This window comes from Macaca fascicularis, chromosome 13, assembly GCF_037993035.2.
Source record: "Macaca fascicularis isolate 582-1 chromosome 13, T2T-MFA8v1.1".
NCBI classification, from domain to species: Eukaryota; Metazoa; Chordata; class Mammalia; order Primates; family Cercopithecidae; genus Macaca; species Macaca fascicularis.
In genome coordinates this window covers 90,874,534-90,896,625 of record NC_088387.1, presented here as the reverse complement: position 1 = coordinate 90,896,625, position 22,092 = coordinate 90,874,534, and the positions used below count along the sequence as shown (strand labels likewise).

The 22,092-nt window shown below is 45.7% G+C and overlaps 1 long non-coding RNA gene across 1 annotated transcript; it reads left to right on the top strand.

The window, feature by feature from the left end:
- The first annotated feature begins 698 nt into the window (after nt 1-698).
- Nucleotides 699-19,068, top strand: LOC123568404 (uncharacterized). The gene is made up of 3 exons (XR_006691743.3): nt 699-1,057; nt 17,762-17,814; nt 18,710-19,068. It is a non-coding gene; the product is annotated as an uncharacterized lncRNA (long non-coding RNA).
- Nucleotides 19,069-22,092: the final 3,024 nt, after the last annotated feature.

The window sequence follows — 22,092 nt, the reverse complement described above, 5'->3', positions numbered from 1 at the left end:
GAAATTCTCCAAACCTGAAATGCCTCTCCCCTTTCAGTAAGGAGGTAGAAACAAACAGGCATCTTGAAAAGATAAAATCAGAGGATCAGTGGATGGCTCCTGGCACTGCTGCTATTAGCCCCGTGACTCTGAGTAGGTAACTGGAGAACTCTGAATCTCCATTCCCTCATCTATAAAACAGGCATTGTTGCGATCTGATTGTTTGTGTCCCCCCAGAATTTATATGTTGAAACCTAACCACCAATGTGATGGTATTAGGAGGTGGGGCCTTTGGGAGGTGATTAGGCCATGAGGGTGGAGCCCTCACTAATGGGATTGGTGTTCTTATAACAGAGGCCCAGAGAGCTGCCTGGCGCCTTCCACCATGTGAGGACTATGAGCCAGGACATGAGTCTTCACCAGGCACTGAATATGCCAGTGCCTTGGACTGTCTCCGACTACCTAGTCTCCAGAAATGTGAGAAATAAATTTATGTTATTTACAAGCCATGCAGTCTATGGTATTTTGTTATAGCAAGCCAAATGGACTACTGAGAGACAGGACTAGCTGGTTTTCCTAGGCCGACTAAGAATTCCTAAGCCTAGCTGGGGAAGGTGACCACACCCACCTTTAAATACGGGGCTTGTAACTCAGCTCACACCCGGCCAATCAGGTAGCAAAGAGAGCTCACTAAAATACCAGTTAAGCTAAAAGCAGGTGGTAAAGAAACAGTCAATCATCTATCGCCTGAGAGCACAGCGGGAGGGACAATGATCAGGATGTATAAACCCAGGCATTCGAGCCGGTGGTGGCAACCCCCTTTGGGTCCTCTCCCGTTGTATGAGAACTCTGTTTTCACTCTGTTAAATCTTGCAGCTGCACACTATTCTGGTCCGTGTTTGTTCCGGCTCAAGCTGAGCTTTCGATCGCCGTCCACCACTGCAGATGGCCACCCTCGCAGACCCGCCGCTAACTTCCACCCCTCCAGATCCAGCAGGGTGTCCGCTGTGCTTCTGATCCAGCAGGGCACCCATTGCCGCTCCTGATCAGGCTAGAGGCTCGCCATTGTTCCTGTGCGGTAAGTGCCCAGGTTTGTCCTAATCGAGCTGAACACTAGTCTCTGGGTTCCACAGTTCTCTTCCGTGACCCACGGCTTCTAATAGAGCTATAACACTCACTGCATGGCCCAAAGTTCCATTCCTTGGAACCCGTGAGGCCAAGAACCCCAGGTCAGAGAACAAAAGGCTTGCTGCCATCTTGGGAGCTCTAAGAACAAAGACCCACCGGTAACATTATGACAGATATATAATGTGTATCTCCAAGTGTTAGCCTACTTATCAAATTAGAAGGGATAAATAAAAACAGACTGTCAATTCTCAGGCCCATTCTAAGAATTCTTATGTCCATTCTATAAGTAAGTTAGCAGCACCAAAAGTAACAATGAGGTGGGGTAAAGTGGCTCACAACTAGCACTTTGGGAGGCCAAGGTGGGAGGACAGCTTGAGGCCAGGAGTTTGAGACTAGCCTGGACAACATAGCAAGATCCTATCTTTACAAAATTTTAAAAAATAGCTAGGCATGGTGGTGCACACCTGCATTTCCAGCTACACAGGAGGGTGAGGTGAGAGGAGGGTTTGAGCCCAGCAGTCTGAGGTTACAGTGTGCTGTGGTCATGCCACTGCACTCCAGCCTGGGCAACAGCATGAGGCCCTGCAAGTTAATAATGAGTTAACATAAATATTTGTTGGATGGATGAATAAATGAATGAATGAATACGGAATTGCTCAGATCAGTCAGACCCATGGAGAACCTTAACATCAGTCAGTGCTAACAATGTGGTTATAAAAACCAGGCCAAGCAGTCACAAGATCAAGAGCCCATGGTGGTGGAAATTTGAAGTGACTCAGTCAGTGGACACGAAGAGAGGCAACGTGTCAGGTCACCAGGTAGGAAGCATCAGCCATAGAGGGTGCTTGACAATGGAGAAAACACTGACGCCAGTGACAAACCTCTTGAATAGGAAGCAAAGGCCAGGGTAAAGGGGCATGGTAAGCATCCTAGAATCACATACACAGGGGTTGTTGGCACCAGAAGAGGACACATGAACCATTTTGTCTGAAGATTCAAACTCAAATGGAAACATGTGAAGTAGATGGCTCTAAGCCAATGAGCCACGCTGGACTAGTAGTGAGCAGGAGATCGCTTGCCCTGGTAGATAAAGGCATTCAAAAATCAGCTACAGACAAAATCTTTTGCCAGCCAAACAAAATAAAGATGATGAAACCGGTTCAGAAGTACAAGTGCCTGCCAGTTAATGACAGCCCTGTTACTGGAACCTAGGTCTTCCGACTCCTAAGCAAGACATTGTCAAGACAATGAGGGAGGAAGGAGGGTTTGTGGAGGAGCCAGCTCCAACACAGATCGGCCCTTGAGCCTCAGCTGCAGGTGGGCTTCTGAGCACTTTCAGAACCAGCTTTGTTCTAATGCAGATTCCGAAAGAAGGAATCTTTTTTTTTTTTTTTTGAGATGGAGTTTCACTCTTGTTACCCAGGCTGGAGTGCAATGGTGCTAGCTCGGCTCACTGCGACCTCCGCCTCCAGGGTTCAAGTGATTCTCCTGCCTCAGCCTCCCTAGTAGTTGGGATTACAGCTATTTTTTTTTTTTTTTTGTATTTTTAGTAGAGACGGGGTTTCACTATGTTGGCCAGGCTGGTCTCGAACTCCTGACCTCAGGTAATCCACCCGCCTCGGCCTCCCAAAGTGCTGAGATTACAGACGTGAGCCACTGCGCCCGGCTAGGAATCTTATAAAAAGGAATAGGAGATGAAAGCCCAAAGTCGTGGAACCAGTAGAAGGATGTAACTCTCAATAGATAATTAGAAAGAGAGAGACAGAGAGAAAGAGAGAGATTAGCTCTCAGGGACACCCAACAATCAGTCTCTCAGCATTTTTGTGAAATTTGTCATCTCCGGTGTGGTGAACACTAGAAATAATCAGAAGACCGCGTGGGAACAGGAACAAGGAGGCCTAGCCACAGGACACCGCAGCCAACAGATCCCACACCTTCATCCTTTCATCCAGAGTCTGTTTCTCAAGTGCCTGCTATATTCCACACGCTCTGCCGGGTGTTGGGGACACAATGGGGAGCAAAGCTGGCCTGGCCTGGGCCTCAGGGTCACTCAGAGTCTATTGAAAACACATTTCCTAAATACAAACCTGCACGTTGTGCACATGTACCCTAGAACATAAAATATAATTTAAAAAAACAAAAAAACACATTTCCTCTCGGCTCCACCCTTTAGTCCTTATGTGACTTAGACCCGGTTGCTTAACTTCAGTGAACTTCAGTTTCCACATTTGTGAGATGGAGAAAATAATATCTGTAGTGAGAGAACGTAACACGACCTACATAAAGTGTCTATCACAACAGCTTCTCCTCTATGTTCTGTTACCTAGGATTTCACATAAATTAATGCATTCTAAAGAATGAAGCTTTTCAAACCTGAAATGGAGCATCTTAACTTCGCCTGAATTTGCTACTCCTTATTCCAGGACAAGACAAAAACAGGACCATAACTTATGAGTGGAGACAATGAATATGTTATCAATAGAAATGTACATTTCAAGATAATGCAAATCCTGCTTCCCAGGGTCCAGCATATACCTCCCTTTCTCACCCCGTGGGCCAAGGAAGGGCTGGCGCCATCTTGGACCATAAATCATTGCAAAACAGTTCCTGGAGGGCACAAACCCCCAGGGCAGAACCTTCCACACAGCTAAAGAATTTCCTGCCAAAACAGATAAGAATTTCCTGTTTTGCTTTTCATTATTACTTTAAATAATCCCATTCAGAGTCTTGAAAGAGGATGGTGAGCAACAGGGGCTGGAAGGCATGTCAACATCTTTTCTAGATAAACTCAGGATGATAGTAGTGGCTTTGGAAATAGCTAGTTGAGACCTGGTCAGAATACACAAAATGACTGGTGGAAACTGAGTCTTCTCCAGAAGGAACAGTTGATGTCAGCCTCGTTATTCTATAGACCCTGAACCTCAGGATCGGGGATTTCCATCTCTGTCCAGTGGAGACAGGGGCTTCTTCAGTCACCCACCCACAGCAAGCACTTGGAGTCAGAGCTGATAAGTCCATCACCTCCTTTTGGCTCTTCTTCCCGTCTCTCAGAAGCCATCAGCTCAGCATGGAGAACAGGTGACCCGAAAATGACCCTTTAGAGAGATGAACAGCTGATGAGCCAGGTCTCCTTTGGCACTGGACTTTACCCATGCCTTTCACCATGATCCCAGGCCAGAGTGTCCTCTTGTCATGGCCTTTGAGTTCAGGAGGGAGCACCATAGGCTCTCTGTCTACTAAAGGGGCAGAGATACCGTTTCCTTTCCCAAGAAAGCCCCCTTAGAAAAACGTATGTCAAGGCAGTTCTAGGCAACTCCCAAAAAAATCACCCCTGCTTCTTTGGGATGCTAAGACCACTGCATGTATCTGTGCGTGCTCAGAAAACATAGGCTGGACAACTCAAAGATCCTCTCATAGTCTTGTTCCTGGACCAAACTGAGAGTCTGGCTGCTTATTCTAATAAGCTGCTTATTCGTTATCATTCTAATAACAATGAGATACAGATGAACTGGGAGAAAAAGTTTTTATTTCTGTAACTGGTTATAGGAAGAAGGCTGGAAATTCTCCTTAGACCAACTCAAAATTAAAAGTTTTCCAGAGCTTATATACCTTCTAAGTTACATGTCTACATGTAAGTGTGCATTCATCTAAACACATAAGTGATTAAATTTTTTTAATATATAACTGAGGTCTGAGTCTTGAAGACCTTTCTCTGGAGCCTCAGTAAATGTACTTAATCTAAATAGGTCCAGGACTTGTCTCCTGCTAAATCATGCATGTTTGGGGAGTTCCTTCTGACTCCCCATAAATGTGTTTGTGGAGGCCTGGGGAGTTTCTTCAGACCCCCAATAAAACTTGTTTAATCCTAAGAGGGTCCCGTTAAGAATTCCTTCATTATCTTGTCATCCTTCAAGGCCCAGGAAAGGCCTAGGCAAAATTCTTGATGGGCTTTTGTTACATTCTAGCCTGTGTAATAGGGCACTGACTCTTTCAGATTTTAATATCTAACTTCACCACTCAGTCAGTGCTGAAACAGTTGTGATGGAGGCCTGCCTTAGTGAGACCTGGCCTGCCACAGTCTCCCTAGTGGTCTGGGGGACACTGGCTTGAATTTCATATCCGGAAGGACTGCTTCAACCCAACTGCACACTCCAGCAACCCGTTCTCCTCTTCTCCACATTCCCATGAAGAGAGGAGGGAATGAAGAGACTCACTGGTCACCTTGAGAACTCGGCACTTCTCACCACACCCCTCATCCCAAACCAGCTCCCCATCCTGACTCCCTGCTTTCTGCAGATGACACTCCTTTTTTCCAGGCATGGGGACTCAAATCTTCCAGCTTGTCTTCATTCTTCCCTCTTCCTCTTTAGATAACATCAACTGGTCACCAAATTGAGGCCACATGTCAATGGTGCCAAGACCTGTGCTAGGTTCTTTCCCATGTAATTACTCTTGCATTTGTTCTATTTCCCCTGCTGCACCTGTCCTAAAATAAAGCATCAGGGCTTAGGGCCTTGTCACCTCTCCCCAAAGGATAGCAGTGGCCTCCTGGTCTGCCTACTCCTTTGTACTCTTCTCACCTCTTCTCTAGAGCTGCTGGTGCCATCCCACACTCTGCTTGATAAGCTCACAAACCAGCTCAGAAATTTCAGGGCCTGGTCAGGCACGGTGGCTCACGCTTGTAATCCCAGCGTTTTGGGGGGCTGAGGCGGGCGGATCACTTGAGCTCAGAAATTTGAGACAAGCCTGGGCGACATGGTGAAACCCCATCTCTACTAAAAGTACAAAAATTAGCCAAGCATGGTGGTGCACATCTGTAGTTCCAGCTACTTGGGAGGCTGAGGCAGGAGAATTACTTGAACCTGGGAGGCAGAGGTTACAGTGAGCCGAGATCAGTTATTGCACTCCAGCCTGGGTGACAGAGGCAGACTCCGTCTCAGAAAAAAAAGAAAAAAAAAAAAATCAGGGCCTAGCAAATGCAAATAAGGCACACACCCCTTCAAGGCCCTTGATTGTCTTTAAGGCTCTGCATGACTTGGTATCAGATTTCTCGCTTCTTATTCTCCCTTATACTTCAGTGCATCTAGGCACTAGGCAGTTCCCCATTAAGTTTGAATTCTTGACCTTTGCAGCACCTCTGCTTCTGCTCCTGCCACCCCTTCTAGATTCAGTGCTTTCTAATCTCCACCTCTCAGAGTGGAGCCTCTTTATGAAGTCTTTCCGTGAAGTCCACTGGGGCAAGTGTCTCCCCGACCCCCACCCCCACCCTCACTGAACCACGTAGCTCTTTATGCCATATAGGAGGCAGGATTGTTGTCAATTATTTCCAGGGTCTTCTTCTGGGTGCATGGTAGATGACCTTGTGACTTCCTTTGGTCAACAAACGATATGTGGAAGTGACACATGTCATTTCTGGCCAAAAGCTTTAAAGGCGAGTATACACTTTATTATATATATTTTCTTCCCCATGAAGCATGTGATGGAAGCTGAGCTTCCATCAGCCTGGGTCCTGCCAACCCACCAGGATCATAGGATGTGAATGAAAAAGAGGCCTTTGCCCTGTTGGCTGGAACCACCTTCTTCCAGTAATTTGCCAAAATGATGAACACAAAGGGAAAGAGGAGAGGTACCTGACACATGTTCTCTAGGTCTTTTAGAAAACAGAGTTGTTGGCTGGGTGTGGTGGCTCACGCCTGTAATTCCAGCACTTTGGGAGGCTGAGGTAGGTGGATCACCTGAGGTGGAGAGTTTGAGACCAGCCTGACCAACATGGAGAAACCCCATCTGTACTAAAAATACACAATTAGCTGGGCATGGTGGTGCATGCCTGTGATCCCAGCTACTCAGGAGGCTAAGGCAGGAAAATCACTTGAACCTGGGAGGCGGAGGTTGCAGTGAGCCGAGATCATGCCACTGCACTCTAGCCTGGGCAACAAGAGGAAAACTCCGTTTCAAAAAGAGTTGTTGTTCTTTTGGCCACGTACATGCAAATCTATAAGAAAGGCCAAACTGCAGACATCAAGGAAATGGGCAGTATTCAGAAAGGAAGGCCCCACAAGTGTTACCACGGCAATACTGGAAGAGCCTACAATGCCACCCAGCATGTTGTTGGCATTGCTGTAAACAAACAAGTTAAGGGCAAGATTCTTGCCAAGAGAACTAATGTGCATATTGAGCACATTAAGCACTCTGAGAGCCAAGAGAGTTTCTTGAAGCACACTTGAAGGAAAATGATCAGAAAAACAAGGAAGCCAAAGAGAAAGTTACTGGGATTCAGCTGAAGCGCCAGCCTGCTCCAACAGAGAAGCACACTTTGTGAGAACCAATGAGAAGGAGCCTGAACTGTTAGAACCTCTTCTTTATGGATTCATGGCATAATAGGGCAAAAAAAAAAAACCCCTCTGGACTGTAAAAATGTTTCTCTTCATTGAGTAGAAGTATGGTGTCCCCTCCCCCAAAGAAATGTTTAAAGCAAATTTTAATTGTGTCCTAATTCATTGTATAATTTTTTTTTTATTTTTTTGAGACAGGGTCTTGCTCTGTCACCCTGGCTGGAGTACAGTGGTGCAATCACGGTTCACTGCAGCCTTGACCTCCCAGGTTCAAGTGATCCTCCTACTCAGCCTCCCCAGTTACTGGGACTACAGGTGTGCACCATCATGCCTGGCTAAATTTTTATTTTTCTGTAGAGATGGGATCACTCCATCTTGCCCAGGCTGGTCTCGAACTCCTGAGCTCAAGTGATCTGCCCACCTTGGCCTCCCAAAGTGTTGGCATTACGGACATGAGCCATCGCATTCAGCCTTATAATGTCTTTACTATTCAAATTTAATGCTTTTCTTGCTGAAAGATGTAAGGCAGCTTATTGTGCAACAAATTCCTCAATTGGTTAGAAAATGGCCAGATATTATTTGTGAAATATTTGTACTGATTTGAAGACAGTCCTTCTAATCATCATAAAATACATAATTTACAAAAATAAAAATTTAAAAAAAGGCTTTGCCTCTTAAGCCACTGAGATTTGGGGGTTCTTTGTTATCACAGCAAAATCTAGCTTATCCTGACTATTGAAACATGAGACCAAAGAGACCATCTAGTCCCATCCCCTGTTATACAGATGGGAAAACTGAGTCTTAAAGGAGGTGAAATGAAGTCCCCAAGTAAGTAAGTAGCTGACCCAATTCTAGAATCAGGTTCTCCTAACATTCAGGCCCACACCTCTTTTATGATACCATTGTAACTGCCCAATGGGTTCACCTTGCCTGTTGCCTAGATAGAGCTGGTTTATCAAGACAGGGGAATTACAATGATGAAAGAGTAATGCACGGAGAGCCAGCTGTGCAGGAGACTGGATTTTTATTATTACTCAAATCAGTCTCCCCGAGCATTTGGGGATCAGAGTTTTTAAGGATAATTTTGTTGGTATGATCTTGGAAAGTAGGGAGTGCTGATTGGTCGGGCTTAAGATAAAATCACAAGGGGTCGAAGTGACTTCTTGCTGATTTCTGAGTGGGATCACAGAGCTGGTTGAGCCAGGTTACTGGTCTGGGTGGTGTCAGCTGATCCATCAAGTGCAGGGTCTGCAGAATATCTCAAGCACTGATCTTAGGTTTTACAATGGGGGTAAAGTGATGTTACCCCCAGAAGCAACTTAGAGAGGTTCAGACTCTTGGAGCCAGAGGCTGCATGACTCCTAAATTGTAATTTCTAATCTTGTAGCTAATTTGTTAGTCCAGCAAAGGCAGAGTGGACCCCAGACAAGAAGGGGGTCTTTTTGGGAAAGGGCTGTTATCAATTCTATTTCAGAGTCAAACCAATAACTGAATTCCTTCCCAAAGTTTGTTCAGCCTACATCCAGGAATGAACAAGGACAGCTTAAGGATTAGAAGCAAGATAGAGTCAGTTAGCTCTGATTTCTTTCACTGTCATGATTTCCTTAGTTATAATTTTGCAAAGGCGGTTTCACCATTTTGTAGGATTGTTGAGACAAGAACCTAACCACAAGAGCCCTGGATCCTGGCCCTGCCCACCACTGCTTAGCTATGTGATCCTGAGTAAGTCACTCCTGCTCTCAGGTCTCAGTTTCCTCACTTCTATAAAATGAGAATGTGGGACAAAAATCTCTTCTAGGCTGTCTTGCTATGTACCCATTTCTGCACATGATCTTCCCCCCAGTACTCATTATGGTGCCTTGTGCTGACCAGGCACTTATGGTGTGTTGATGATCAACTAGCAGTCTTATAGGCATACTGTAACCACCTGATGGGTTCTTCCTTTCTGCTACACAAAATAGACCATGGCATTGCAGTAGAGAAAGAGCTTAATTGTTGCAAGGCCAGCCATGTTATGCAGGAGATGGAGTTATTATTCAAATCAATCTCATCGAAGGCTCCTAGGTTAGGGGTTTTTCAAAGACAGTTTGGGGGAAGGGCTGGGGGTGGTTAGGGAATGGTGTTTGCTGCTGATCGGTTGGGGTGCAATCATAGGGGTGTGGAAAATGGTCCTTTTGTGTGCTGATTCACTTCTACATGGTGCCTCAGGAGCCATTGATCAGTGGGTCCAGGTGGAGCAATGGATGTGAGACATGCAAAACACCTGAAAACATATCTTGAAAGGCCAATCTTAGGTTCCACAATAGAGATGTCATCTGTAGGAGTAATTTGTAAAGTGGCATATCTTGTAACCTGTTAAATAATGGCTGGCAATTGTTTATGTCTATACCTTAGCAAAATTCAGGCTCCTCTCTTCCTCTTAGCCTAGTGGTCTCTCATTAGCTTTACTAAGGCAGTTGAGGTTTGTGGAAGGGCTATTATCATTTAAACTACAACCTAAATGTCTCCCAAAGCTAGCTTGGCAGCTGGAAGGCTAAAGGCAAGAAGAGGATTGGCTAGATCAGATCTCCCCTACTGCCGTAATTTTCTGTTATAATTCTTGCAAAGGAGGTTTCAATATCCCATCTTTCTCATGGGAATAACTAATACTGCCTTCTACAGGGGAGGTAAAGGCCAGATTGAGTACACTGACCCACGCTTGAACCAACTTTCATACCTCCAAAGTTCCTCCTTCTGTTGCCCTTAGGCGTCTGAGTTCATACTTGACTCATCTATTCAGGCCCTGTCTTTAGCTGTTATCCATGCAATTAGTATTCAGAGTCCTTAACTGGCTCCACAAGTACCTTGCCTTTGGCAATACAGTACCCCTACAATGAGAAGTGTCAGCTTGTTTGAGAGTATGTTTGCTTTTTGGTTTTTATCTGGCCCCAATTCTTGAATATTCTGAGAGCTGTCAGCCTTTCGACCTGAGTCACTGGGTTTCTGTCTATGACATGTTCCAATTCCTTTTTTGTCTTTTGATCTCCTTTCTTTATACTGTTTCTGCATGAATAGACCAATTCTTCAGAAGTTAAGAAATACATCAAAGTTTTAAAATGTGACAGGCTGTCTCTCACTCCTGGACATGGCGCCAAAAGTTGAAGCTGCCTCTCAGCTATTAGCCAAATACCTGGCTTCCTTAAAGGGATGATCAACCCCACAGCAGGAAGAATCTCAGAAGGTGGGCACCCTCTTCCTTTTATTGGTGGTAGAGAAGTCAGGGATCTGTGACATTTATAACAGGTGCTGTTATGCACTAAATGTGTCTCCAAAAAAATCTTATGTTGAAATTCTAATCCCTAGTATGATAGTATTTGGAGGTAGGGCCTTTGGGAGGTAATTAGGTCATGAGGGCAGAGTCCTCATCAATGAGATTAATGTCCTTATAAAAGGGAACCCAGAGAGATCTCTAGCCCCACTTTTTGCCATATGAGAACTCAGCTTGTTATTAGTACAGATGAGAAAACTGAGGCCCTGAGATGAGAAGTTAATTTCATAAAGTCTCAGCTTCAGAGCCAGGGTTAAAGCCCAGATATCCTGCAATACTCTTTTAGTTGCACCATTAAAACAAAACAAACAATACAAAACACTCAGTAAGTAAATAAGGTGCTGGTGATATGGACAGGAGACAGGGAAATACTGGGTAGAAGAGCGTCAAAGTCCCCAACCTCAAGCCTGGATATCCATGGCCCTAAATGGAAACAGGCATTCCTGTTTTTGCACCCAAAAAGTTGCCTTTTGGCCTGCCAAGCCCCCTATCCTGTACCCATATAAACCCCAGACCCCAGGCTCCAGAAGCAGATGAGCTGACAAGCAGATGAACAGAACAGCAGAAGAGCAGTGGAGAAGGACAGAAGAGAAGGAACGTCAGGAGGAGTTCTGCTAAGGATGGTCGGAGAATCAGCTGCTGGATGGCCAAACTCCAGGGGAAGATCATCTTCCCACTCTGTTGTACCCAGACCGTTTGTTCCCCGAAGAAGACCACCAGAGTCCAGAGTCAAAGCCAAGCAGCAAGGATCTTTTACAAGTTCAAACTTGGTCCCTCCATTCCACAGCATACAAGAGGGCCTCGAACAATGCGAGTGCTTGCTTTTTATAGCCCGACATAAATAGGATATGTAAAGTTACAGAGGAACAAGGGAATTCTTTTGGTTACAGCATTACAATTGGTTTACATTTTAAGTTATATATTTAGCAGTTTTTCTATTGGTTCCCGCGCTTTCAGTAAAACCACAAACGGCTGTGTCCTTATCGGGGACTTTCCAGGTGGGATGTGTTTGTACTGGGCTCAGGAAGTTGAGAGATATATGGTGGGATGTGTTTGTACTGGGCCTGTTTGTGTTGAGCCCGGGGCTGAGGAATGTGCCTGATTTCTTTCAACTCCATCCCCTTTTCAGCTCCCCATCCATCCTGCTGACATCCACCTCCACCACCCAATAAAGCCCCTGCATTCACTATCCCTCAAGTCCATGTGTAACCTGATTATTCTGGGATGCTGGACAAGAGCTTGGGATATGGAAAGCTGTCACACTGGCCCTCTGCCCTTGCGAAAAAACAGAGGGTCCAGTGAGCTGGTCAACACTTAAGCCATCCACAGATGGGAAGGCTGAAAGAGCATACTGTAACACATGCCCACTTGGGCTCTGGGAGTCACAGGCTCCCATCCCTGGACACTGCCATGGGGCCAGAGCCTAGCACCCTGGCTCCTGCACCTGTCCATCTGTGTGCTCCCCTTCCCATAAGGAGTTTGAGCAGAGGTGGTAACAGATGAGCCACACCCCTGTCACACATCCTGCAAGGGAGGTCAGATAACTCTCCTATTTCAGTGGTTTAGGCACATCTCAGAAAAGAAGCTAAGGGTATATTAGCAGGGTTACAAGAAAGAGTCATACAACTTGCAAGTTAAGCAAACCGGGCATTGAGGAATTTCTTATAGCTCTCTAAATAGGGTAGTTATTTGAGCTATGGTTACAGCCCTCTGAAAGCAGCTGCCCTTCTGGATAGATGCGTCTTACAGGAGAAAGGATTCCTGGAGGCTGCCAGTCATTCAGCTGGTAGTGCCTACATTAGTGGCTGCTGAATTCATTAGCTTTGCTCCTGATCTGCCTCAAGATGTTGAAAAAAAAAATTCTGATGGTAAAGAGAAAAGAGCATTAGCTCTGGAATCAAGTTGACCCAGTTCTAATTCTAATCCCAGATACCTTCCTCAGCCTGTGCTTTCTCCTCTGTAAACTGGAAAGATGCAGCAGCTGCTGCTGTTACTTCTATTTGGGGGCTGCTGGAAAGATTGAATGGCCTGGCCCATGCTAGTAAGTACTTCGCACACAGTCGGGCCTCAGTAAACTTTGCTTCACTCCTCTTGCTTGCTTTTGAAATGAAGTCACTCAACTTAAGCACCATTATTAGCCAGGGCCTTTAGTGAGTGTTATAGTGCTGCTAACCTGAGCTGTCTCTGTTTCTTAGTGAATGCCTCTGGAGCCACCATCTAGGCTCAACTATGACTTGCCATGGAGCATTCTACAAGTACCGTAAGTGATCTCCACAGCAACACTGTGACCTGGGGTTAGAAAAAAAAAACCAAGTTGGGATGTCAAAGCTCTTTGTCTCTCCTGCCATCTGGTGCCAGTCTCGGAGGGAGAGAACCCTGGGAGCAACCATTTGGAAGGAGAACTCCTCAGTTGGGTGATAAATTTAGTGCAAGGTTTGGATACAAGAGAATCTCTCTCCCTGTGATATTTTTAATTCTAACATCAAGTAAAAATAGAATTTCCTGTTGATCTGATAAGAAATTCCTGTTTTCCAGGGAGCAGGGCAGCCTACACCCAGGGGGAATGGGCAGCAGGAGTTACCAACTATTTCCGAGATGGATAGTTAAAGAAAGGAGGGGTTGGATGGACCACAGTTCATATTTATTTATTTTTAAAGCATAAAGCCAGCTCATACCAAGAAGAATCACAGGGCATGATTAATAATTTCCTACATACATTGAAGGCCTCAGCTGGCTTTGGAAAAGCTCTCTCTGCTGTCTCCCTGGAGCCTGGATATTTTTAGCAGCCAGATGCAGTTTGGTTCAGATTTCTCAAGCCTGAGCTCTTGGACTGCACACATTGTGCATGGTGTTTAAGGGAAGCACCTTGCACAGACACGCAGGTAGCAGTCTCCAAACTGTATCCCAAATCCCTGGTTATTCCAAGTTGCGCTCAGCTCTAGGGTAGCCCCAGAGCCATTGGCTCGGGAGTCCCAGTCTGTGCTTGCTTCCACATGAGCAGCTCGAAGAGTATATTTTTGGTGGACAGTTTGGGGGCCCCCCAGAATCTTTTCCCCCTTTCTCCTGTTAATAGCTCCCTGATTTTTAATTGGAGAATCACCTCTTTCCCTATGGTGCAGCCTGGTGGAATTGTCAGTCAAGGACTTTTGCCCTCCCCTAGTCAAGCGGTTCATCAATCAGACCCTTTCCTGGGATTTTGAACATCGATTGCAGCAAAGCAAAGACAGAAAAATGGCCACCCCTCATTCACCCCAACGGTCAGCCCCTGCTCTCCGAAGGCCCAGACCTTGTCTGGTTCCTGCCCTTTGGGGCCTGATTATTCATTTCTCCTTCAATTCTATGGGCGACACAGTAGCCTTCTGATGGGTCTCCATTTTTTAAATACTTGCAAGTAATGCACTGTGACTAATGCAAAGTCTACTGATGGTGAGTCACAAGTGTCACCCTGCATGTCTTCTAACAGGGGAGTAATAGTCATAGCACAAATGTATGATCCTTGACTGTTTAAGATTCACACCCACATATGACAACTCCTTCAGCCTTTTAACAACTCAATGAGAAAGGCAAGCAGCAATCACAGCACCTCTTGAAAAATGAGGAAGCTGGGGTTCAGAGCTACTTAGCTGCTACACAGCCTGGGAGTGGCAGAGCCATCTCTTAAACATCTGTCTGTCTTCTGACTCCAGCCACGGATGTTTGCCACCAGACCACACTGCCTCTCACAGGTCACTTGAGCTGAATTGGAGCTACTTTCAAGGAGGAAGGTGATCCAATCTTTATCCTCTTGCCTATGGATGTCTATGGGTCACCAGGAAGAAAAGTTGAGACTCTAACTTTTTAAGTGTTATGTCAGAAAGTTTGGTTGGCCCTGCCATCCAAGCAAAGGATGCATGAAGACATTTGAAGACATTTAAAGCCACTTAAAGTCATCTTTAAGAGGTCATCAGGACCTTCAGCTGGATCCTGGCAGCCTCCAGGAATTCTTTCCCCTGGAAGAAACATCTATCTGCTTAGGAGGGTAATTGCTTTTGCAGGGTGTAACCATAGCAAAAATAACCATCCCACTCAGAGAACCATAAGAAATTCCTCCATGATATACAGACTTGTTCCTACTGACTATGAGCAATAGCCAAAATGTGAAAACAGTTCAAATATCCATCAACAGATAAACAAAACGTGGTATATCCACACAACGGAATATTATTCAGCCATAAAAAGTAATGAAGTACAGATGCCTGCTACAATGTGGATGGACCTCAAAAACATCATGCTAAGTGAAAGAAGCCAGATACAAAAGGTCACATGTCATATGATTCCTTTTGTATGCAATATCCAGAATAGATAAGTCCATACAGACAGAGGACAAATTGGTGGTGTCTCGGGGGCTGGAGGGAGATTGGATGGTGGGGAGGGGACTGCTTAGTGAGTAGAGGTTTTGCTGACTGATGACAATGTTTTGAACTAGATAGAGGTGGTGGTGAAACAACATTATGAATGTATTAAAGGCCACCGAATTGTGAATGTCATCTCAAATTTCGTAAGAAACTGACATTGATAAGTAATAAAAGCAATTTGAACAAAACAAAACAAAGTTGTCATCAGGATGTAGCCCTTCATTTTTTTTCTGGATTAGTCTTCTTGACCCCTTCCCTTCCTCATTTAAACATTCACAATCGCCTATCACTACAGGGCTCCCTTTGTGTCATTTTTAATCACGATGTTTGTTCTCTCAACAATGCCCAATGTCACCCCAATGACTATAGATGAAGGCTCAGTTTGATGTTCAAATTCTTTCAACTTCTACATGGAAACTGCCAGGCTTGGCCTCTGCTGTGGCAGGCTCCTCTCTCACTGTCGCTGGAGCAGATAGGCTCTTCCTGACCCCAGCCTTCAGAGAAGAAGTGATGTTCATGAACGCTTGTCCTCTGTGATGGGGGATGACGATGATGATAACGATGTTACCAAACCCCTGCTCCTACTACTAGTAACTTCTATTTGTCAAGAACCTTATTTGTCTCAGTTCTATTAGGTGTTTTATATTGAGGTAAGGATGTTTCCCATCAGAATTCAGATGACTTTCCTGAGCACTCTGCTTAGAGAGTGGGCTCTGGTGTTAACTCTGTTCCGGTGACTATTTCTTCCACTTTTCCTTTGCATTAAATAGCATGCAGCCTTCTCTCACTCTGTGTTTCTACCAGTGATAACCTCTGCTCCCTTTTGTTTTACAATTTCCCCTTCACCTCTCCCCTCATTGACATGTAGGATGTATATGGTTTTAGTATCTGTGTGACCTGTTGAGGCTGCACAATGCCATCGGAGCCAAGATATCAGAACAATCATCATCCATCAGGAAGTCATCCATGGGGTGGTTCTGTGTGCTATAGCAGGCCAAGAGGTCCTAAGAAGAAGATAAAATGACATCTCCTAAGAACAAACATCTCTGACTTGGGGGTAAAGGTCCCACGGGCAGGCTTGCTTCCTCTCTCTGCAGCTGGATGGAGGGTCAGCTTAATTAGAATAACGAAAGTGGCTGAATGGAAAGAGTTGTCAAGTGTTGCCGTGGGCGAAGAGGGTTATTTGTTTGGGGTTCTGGCTAGTTGAATAATTAATTGTTTTTCCTCCTGATTTCTATACCTTTGTCAAACATACACCTTTGAGCTTGGCTGTAAACTGCCCAGTTCAAGGTCAACAGGCATCATGGAATCAACAAAAACTGTTTCTGAGAGTTAAATTGCAGGGTCTACAGCTACCAAAAAAGAATGAATGTTGTGTTAACACTTTACATTTTAAAAAATATTTACAATGATCATAGCTAGAGAGAGCTGTAACTGTCTCCATGTTTGAAATGGGAAAACTGAGGCTCAGATGGGTTATCCAAATTGCCCATACCTCATAGTATATGTGGAGTTCAGACCACAAAGTCCCTATTTCTCCCTCCACTCCATCTTCAATTTCCTCTCTCTTCTCCTTCCTTATCCATTCCTTGGGTTCTTCTCTCTAAGAATTAGCTGGCCTTAGACTAGCTCCCTGACATTTGGTTTCCCTTTTCTGAACTCCTATGGTGCATACCAGCTCAGTTACTCACTCGAACGTTAATTTCATAATCTTCTAATATATTCTAATCAATCTGATCTAATCTTCTAACATATCACTACTTGTTTCAAGCATGCATATCTTGTATCCTTAATGAAAGTCCATATTCCTTGAGGGAGGACAACTGCTCTGCTCCCTTTTCCCTGGCCCAGCCTAGCAACGTGCCAATCAAGCAGGAAGTAAGAGGATCACCACCTTTCCTGAGATCTTGAAATTGAGATGGTCCTTAAAGATTTTTTCACCGAGGTCCAGACCCCCTACAGAAATCCCTCAGTGATCACATGAGCAAGTGAACAAGGAGATATATTTTTCCAGCTGACTCCATTACCTCTCATTCTTTCTGCCCTTAAGCAGCAGCCTGCAGTTTCTTATAGGAGAGAAGGGAGTTAATTCTATTCCTTCCAGGGTTTTGGCTCTCGCAATTCCAGAGTTGACAGTCACTGCTACTGTAACTCCATCAGGGGACTTACTGGCTCTACTCTCAAAAGTGATACAGGTTCACAGTCTCTTATTGGGCATTCACTCTTGGAATCAGGTGTGTTTTGGCATTCAGAGTTCTTCAGATTTCAGAAAGGTCACAGGGTACACATACAGTATGTCATATAATAACCCTAGGAGGGTCCAGAGTGGCACCTTATTAGTATTTCCTCAGTGAAGCATACGCATATTTATACTAAGTGGGATAAATAAAACCTAGATATAGTTGTACGACACTTCAGGACAGGTTTTACTTCCAACTGCACAATTTTCAGAGCTTTTTGTGACTTCAGCATTATAGGTAATGGGCTGTGGGCCTGTACTAGACAATAGTTACTGAGTGTTTATTTTGTGTCAGACATTCTCATAAATGCCTACTGTGAGTTACCTCATGTAATTCACTAACAGCTCTCTAACGAAGGCTCTCATTTTACCTGTTTCACAGATAAGGAACTGAGGCTTAAGAAGGTTAATAAGTTGCTTAAGATCACACAGAAGGTAAGCACTAGAGCAAGATTCTACGGGCTTCTATAGCCTCACCTCCTCTTTCATCTCCATGGTCCCCTCTGGGGGCATATAACATGGTGGACCAGAGAGGCTAGTGATTCCCCAATGACTCTGATGGGACCTCTGAGCTATAGGACTAGGTAGATCCCACCCTTGGACGTGGGGAAGCCAAGCCTTTGGCTAAGAGCAGTAGCACTGACCATGAGGGGTCAAATCAGCTAGGGATGCTGGGCAAACTTCCTTCCTTGCCAGGCTTCATTCCCCTCTTCTGTAAAATGTGATTGCCTGATGCTTCTTCACAAGACTATTTGAAGATTAAATAAGACAATTCACATAAACACAGTGCCTGATGGAGTAAGCCTTCAATATTAGCTTTCAATAAAGGCACGTCATGAAGGAAAACAGGATAGTAAACTGAGATAACCAACGAGGAAAGGAATGGAAAGTCTGATCCTTCAGCATTCAAGCGCCCAGTCTGAATCCTTTTGCTGTAAAAAGCGCCGTCTTTTCAGTCTGGTCTAGCTTAGCCTCAGCCAAACTACACGAACGGCTTTAGGAGCTCCTCTGTGAGGAAAGAGAAGCAGCACCATGGCCGTGAAGGATGTTGGGTGGGACTGCATGCATTGGCTGGGTGGAAGGTGGAGGTGGGAGAGCTGTGTAGCTGGAGCAGGGTGGGCCAGGTGAGCCTCTGCAAAGAACTTGGACTTGGGCTGCAGACTCAACAGCTCACATCCACATAGAAAGGTTGCTACTCTTGTTAGCTCATCCTCACCACCAAACTCTCTGGGAAATGATCCCATGCTTTTCCTCCCATGCCCCTGAGAGGGTCTGAAGTCATGGACAGTCCTTACAGGTGCATGGTCTGCCTTTCCCCTGCTAAACACAGGACATCAGAAAATCCCACCTGGGACAGCCAAGATTGCCTGAGAAGATGCTCGCAGGACCGCACCTCTTCACTGGGGTCTTCCAGGTCCATCTCTGGAGCCACCTTGGGCCTGGGTTCAAATTCTACACAATGCTCAAGGAGACACAGTGGCTATAAAGTCTTCTTCTGCTCCATAAACTCAGGGGCAGGCACAAGCCCCTGCTGAAGGGTAACAGGACAAAAGTTCTGTGAAGTTCTGTGGGCGTTTGACCAATTCTTCCTGTGTCCCCAGGGGAGGAACAATAGGCAAACAATAAGTGCTTACTAAATGTTTGTGGAGTGAATGAATAATAAATGTTTGTTGCATGAATAAATAAAAAGGACACGCACTTTTTGGCCATTGCGATGCACAGCTCAGCTTCCCTTGAAGGGATGCCCAGTTGTGTCCTACTCTGATTATTGCTTCAGGCTCCTCAGGGCCAGCAGTGGAGCTCTTCTGAGTTCTAGCCGCAACTCCTGCGGAAGGAAAGAAAAGGAAGCCAAATCCAGTGGATTCTGCCCCGACTGGTTGGTTCCTGTCAGCCTCAGCCTGTCAGCCTCCTTTGTAAATCTCACAGCGTCTACTCTTGTTCCAGGGACAGGCTTGCCATTAGGAGCTTTCCAGATCCAATCCTGGCTGCTCTGAGAGCAAAAATTAAATCAGCAGACACTGATGTCTGCTTTCTGTTCTTTTCACACCTGTCTGCCAGCAGCAGGATTACTGGCACAGCTCTCGGCTGTGCCCAGACTGGTAAGCACCCTGCAAAAGCACCCCGCAGGCCCGGGGCGGGAGGAGGTCAGTCATGTGCAGCCCAGCTTCTAAGGCCCACACAGCTGCTCCCTGACATTTCTCTGGGGGCCACTGGGCTGTAGCTGGGGCCGGAAGGAAAAGAAAAACACACACACAGAGTCAGCCACAGGCCATCCACATCAGCCAGGAGTTATTGTTTACTTGATGGGTATTTGCTGGGTGATCCCACGTGGCAGGGGCTGTGGTGGCACCTCTGTCTCTCAGTTCCCTCCTTCTGTAGCCCCGGGCTTAGCAGTTTCCCAGGCTGAAGAAGGCATAGATGTGCCACAGGAGACATTTTGGGCATACTTGCAGGAGTGGGGTGACCCCTCCAGGTTAGAAGCCAGTGCTTGCCAGGCTCTGCCGCCACGTCCTCTCTTCTTTGCATAGCTCAGTGATCCCCCCAGAAGGTGTCCTGGGTACAGGGCAACAGTCTGGGAGGAGCAGAAAGGAAAAGCCTCTGGGCCCCCAGGGAAGGTCAGTGTGTCACTGTCTTCTCCGAATCCACTAGGCTCTTCCATAAATATACACAACCTGGAACCCCTGCCCAACAGATGATGCAGGAAAAGAAAAAAATTCACCACAGAGCTGCGTGCCCTGTTCCAGGTCCCATAAACACACAGTGATTAAAAATACCTGGAGCCTTAAAAGTGCACCTTCCCCACCAGAGCCCAGTGCAGAGGGCCACAGCTCAGAGACAGAAGGAGCAGCCTCTCAGAAGAGAAAGCCGAGGCTGAGGTCATCTCCCTCTGGGGCCTGGGAGGCCTCTGCTCCACGGGGCTTTGGCAAAAAAAAAAAAAAAAAAAAAAAAAAAAGCTGGAAGCAGAGAAGCCGAGGCATCGCTGGAGCCTGTAAAGCCCTGGAAGAAAATTACATAGGAGGCCTGTTAATTCCACTCTGAATGAGACTCAGCTAAGGCCTGTTGTGTTTTTCCTTGTAGCTGAGACATCTCATAAAATAGAAAGCTGAAAATCTTGTTGTCACTACGTGGGAGAGCTGTGTTTTCTTCTCCAATGGCTTTCTCAAGACTCTCATGGCCAGCCCCTTCCTTGCTTTCTCAACACCCTAAGGAATGGCCTGGGTTTGCTCAGGGTAGAGCAACCCCTGGAGAGGGGCTGGGTCTCAAACGGAAGTCTCAACCCTAGGTAGCAGGCTGGGGTCAAATTCTACTCCATTGCTAGTGTGTGTGCGTGAGCATGTGCACGCGTGTGTGTGTGTGTGTAAGAGAGGGAGTGAGTCTGTATAATAGGAAGCCATAGAAGTATGTAGAAAAAGTGTGAACCATGGAGAAGCTTGCAGCTCAGTGTCACCCGAGCAGGGAGCACACCTGCCCGTTTTCAGAATACAAGATGACTTCAGAGTCCTACTTCGGAGACTCTATTGTGCTCCCAGAGGAACCTGTCCCAAAAGTGTTGTGATACACATGAAATGACATTGGTTAAACTATTGCCGCTCCAGTCTTGAATTATGTGTGCAGAATCTCATCTGTGCATCGCAGGTTCCCCTTTGAAGGGGCTGCATCTCCCGTGGGTAGAATATGTGTGTCTAGAAAGCTCCACTTACCATCACTCTCAGTGACCTTCTTGGGGAGTTCTTGCTTCCATTTCTGAAGCACTGAGCTCTGTGTGTTTAGAAGTCCTCCCAGAGATCACAGAGAGTCCCATTGAATTCTAAGTTGCAGCTGCCACCAGGGCACTTTGGGTTTTTTGTGCCAAGGGGCCAGAAATCAAGAAGTGACTCACTACCCTGGCAGGGGTAAGTGACCCTAATTAGCAGGGAGGAAGTAGGGCTGCTGTCAGTCAGGGGCAGGGAGGAGTATCTTTGGCACCAGGTAATTCACTTGGGTGTCCCTTGGTACCCATTTAATCAATTTTGACAGTAAATGGAAAATGAAGCAGTCATGGGGAGAAGCTGCTTCCAGAACCCACAAGAAGTGGATTTGAGTGGCACAAAAGATGAACCATTGTAGATTCTATGATGAGCTGCCCAGATCCCCCTTCAGGACTGAAGGACTTATCCTCTCAGCTACTGTAAGTGCTGCCCACTGATAGCCCTTCTGTTGTTGTTGTTGTTTTTAATCTTATTTCCATAGGTTTTTGGGGACAGGTGGTATTTGGTTACATGAGTAAGTTCTTTAGTAGTAATTTGTGAGATTTTGGTGCACCCCTTAGCCAAGCAGTATATATTGAAACCAATTTGTAGTCTTTTATCCCTCACCCCCTTTCTATCTTTTCCCCCATGAGTCCCCAAAGTCCATTGTGTCATTCTCATGCCTTCACATCCTCATAGCTTAGCTCCCACCATTTACGAGTGAAAACATATGATGTTCCGTTTTCCATTCCTGAGTTACTTCACTTAGAGTAATAGCCTCCAATCCCATCCAGGTTGCTGCACATGCCATTATTGCATTCCTTTTTATGGCTGAGTAGTATTCCATCATATACATACACATACACACACATCATATATACATCATATACATACACACACATATATATGTGTATGTATACATATATGTATATGTGTGTGTATATATATACCACAGTTTCTTTATCCACTCATTGATTGATGTGAT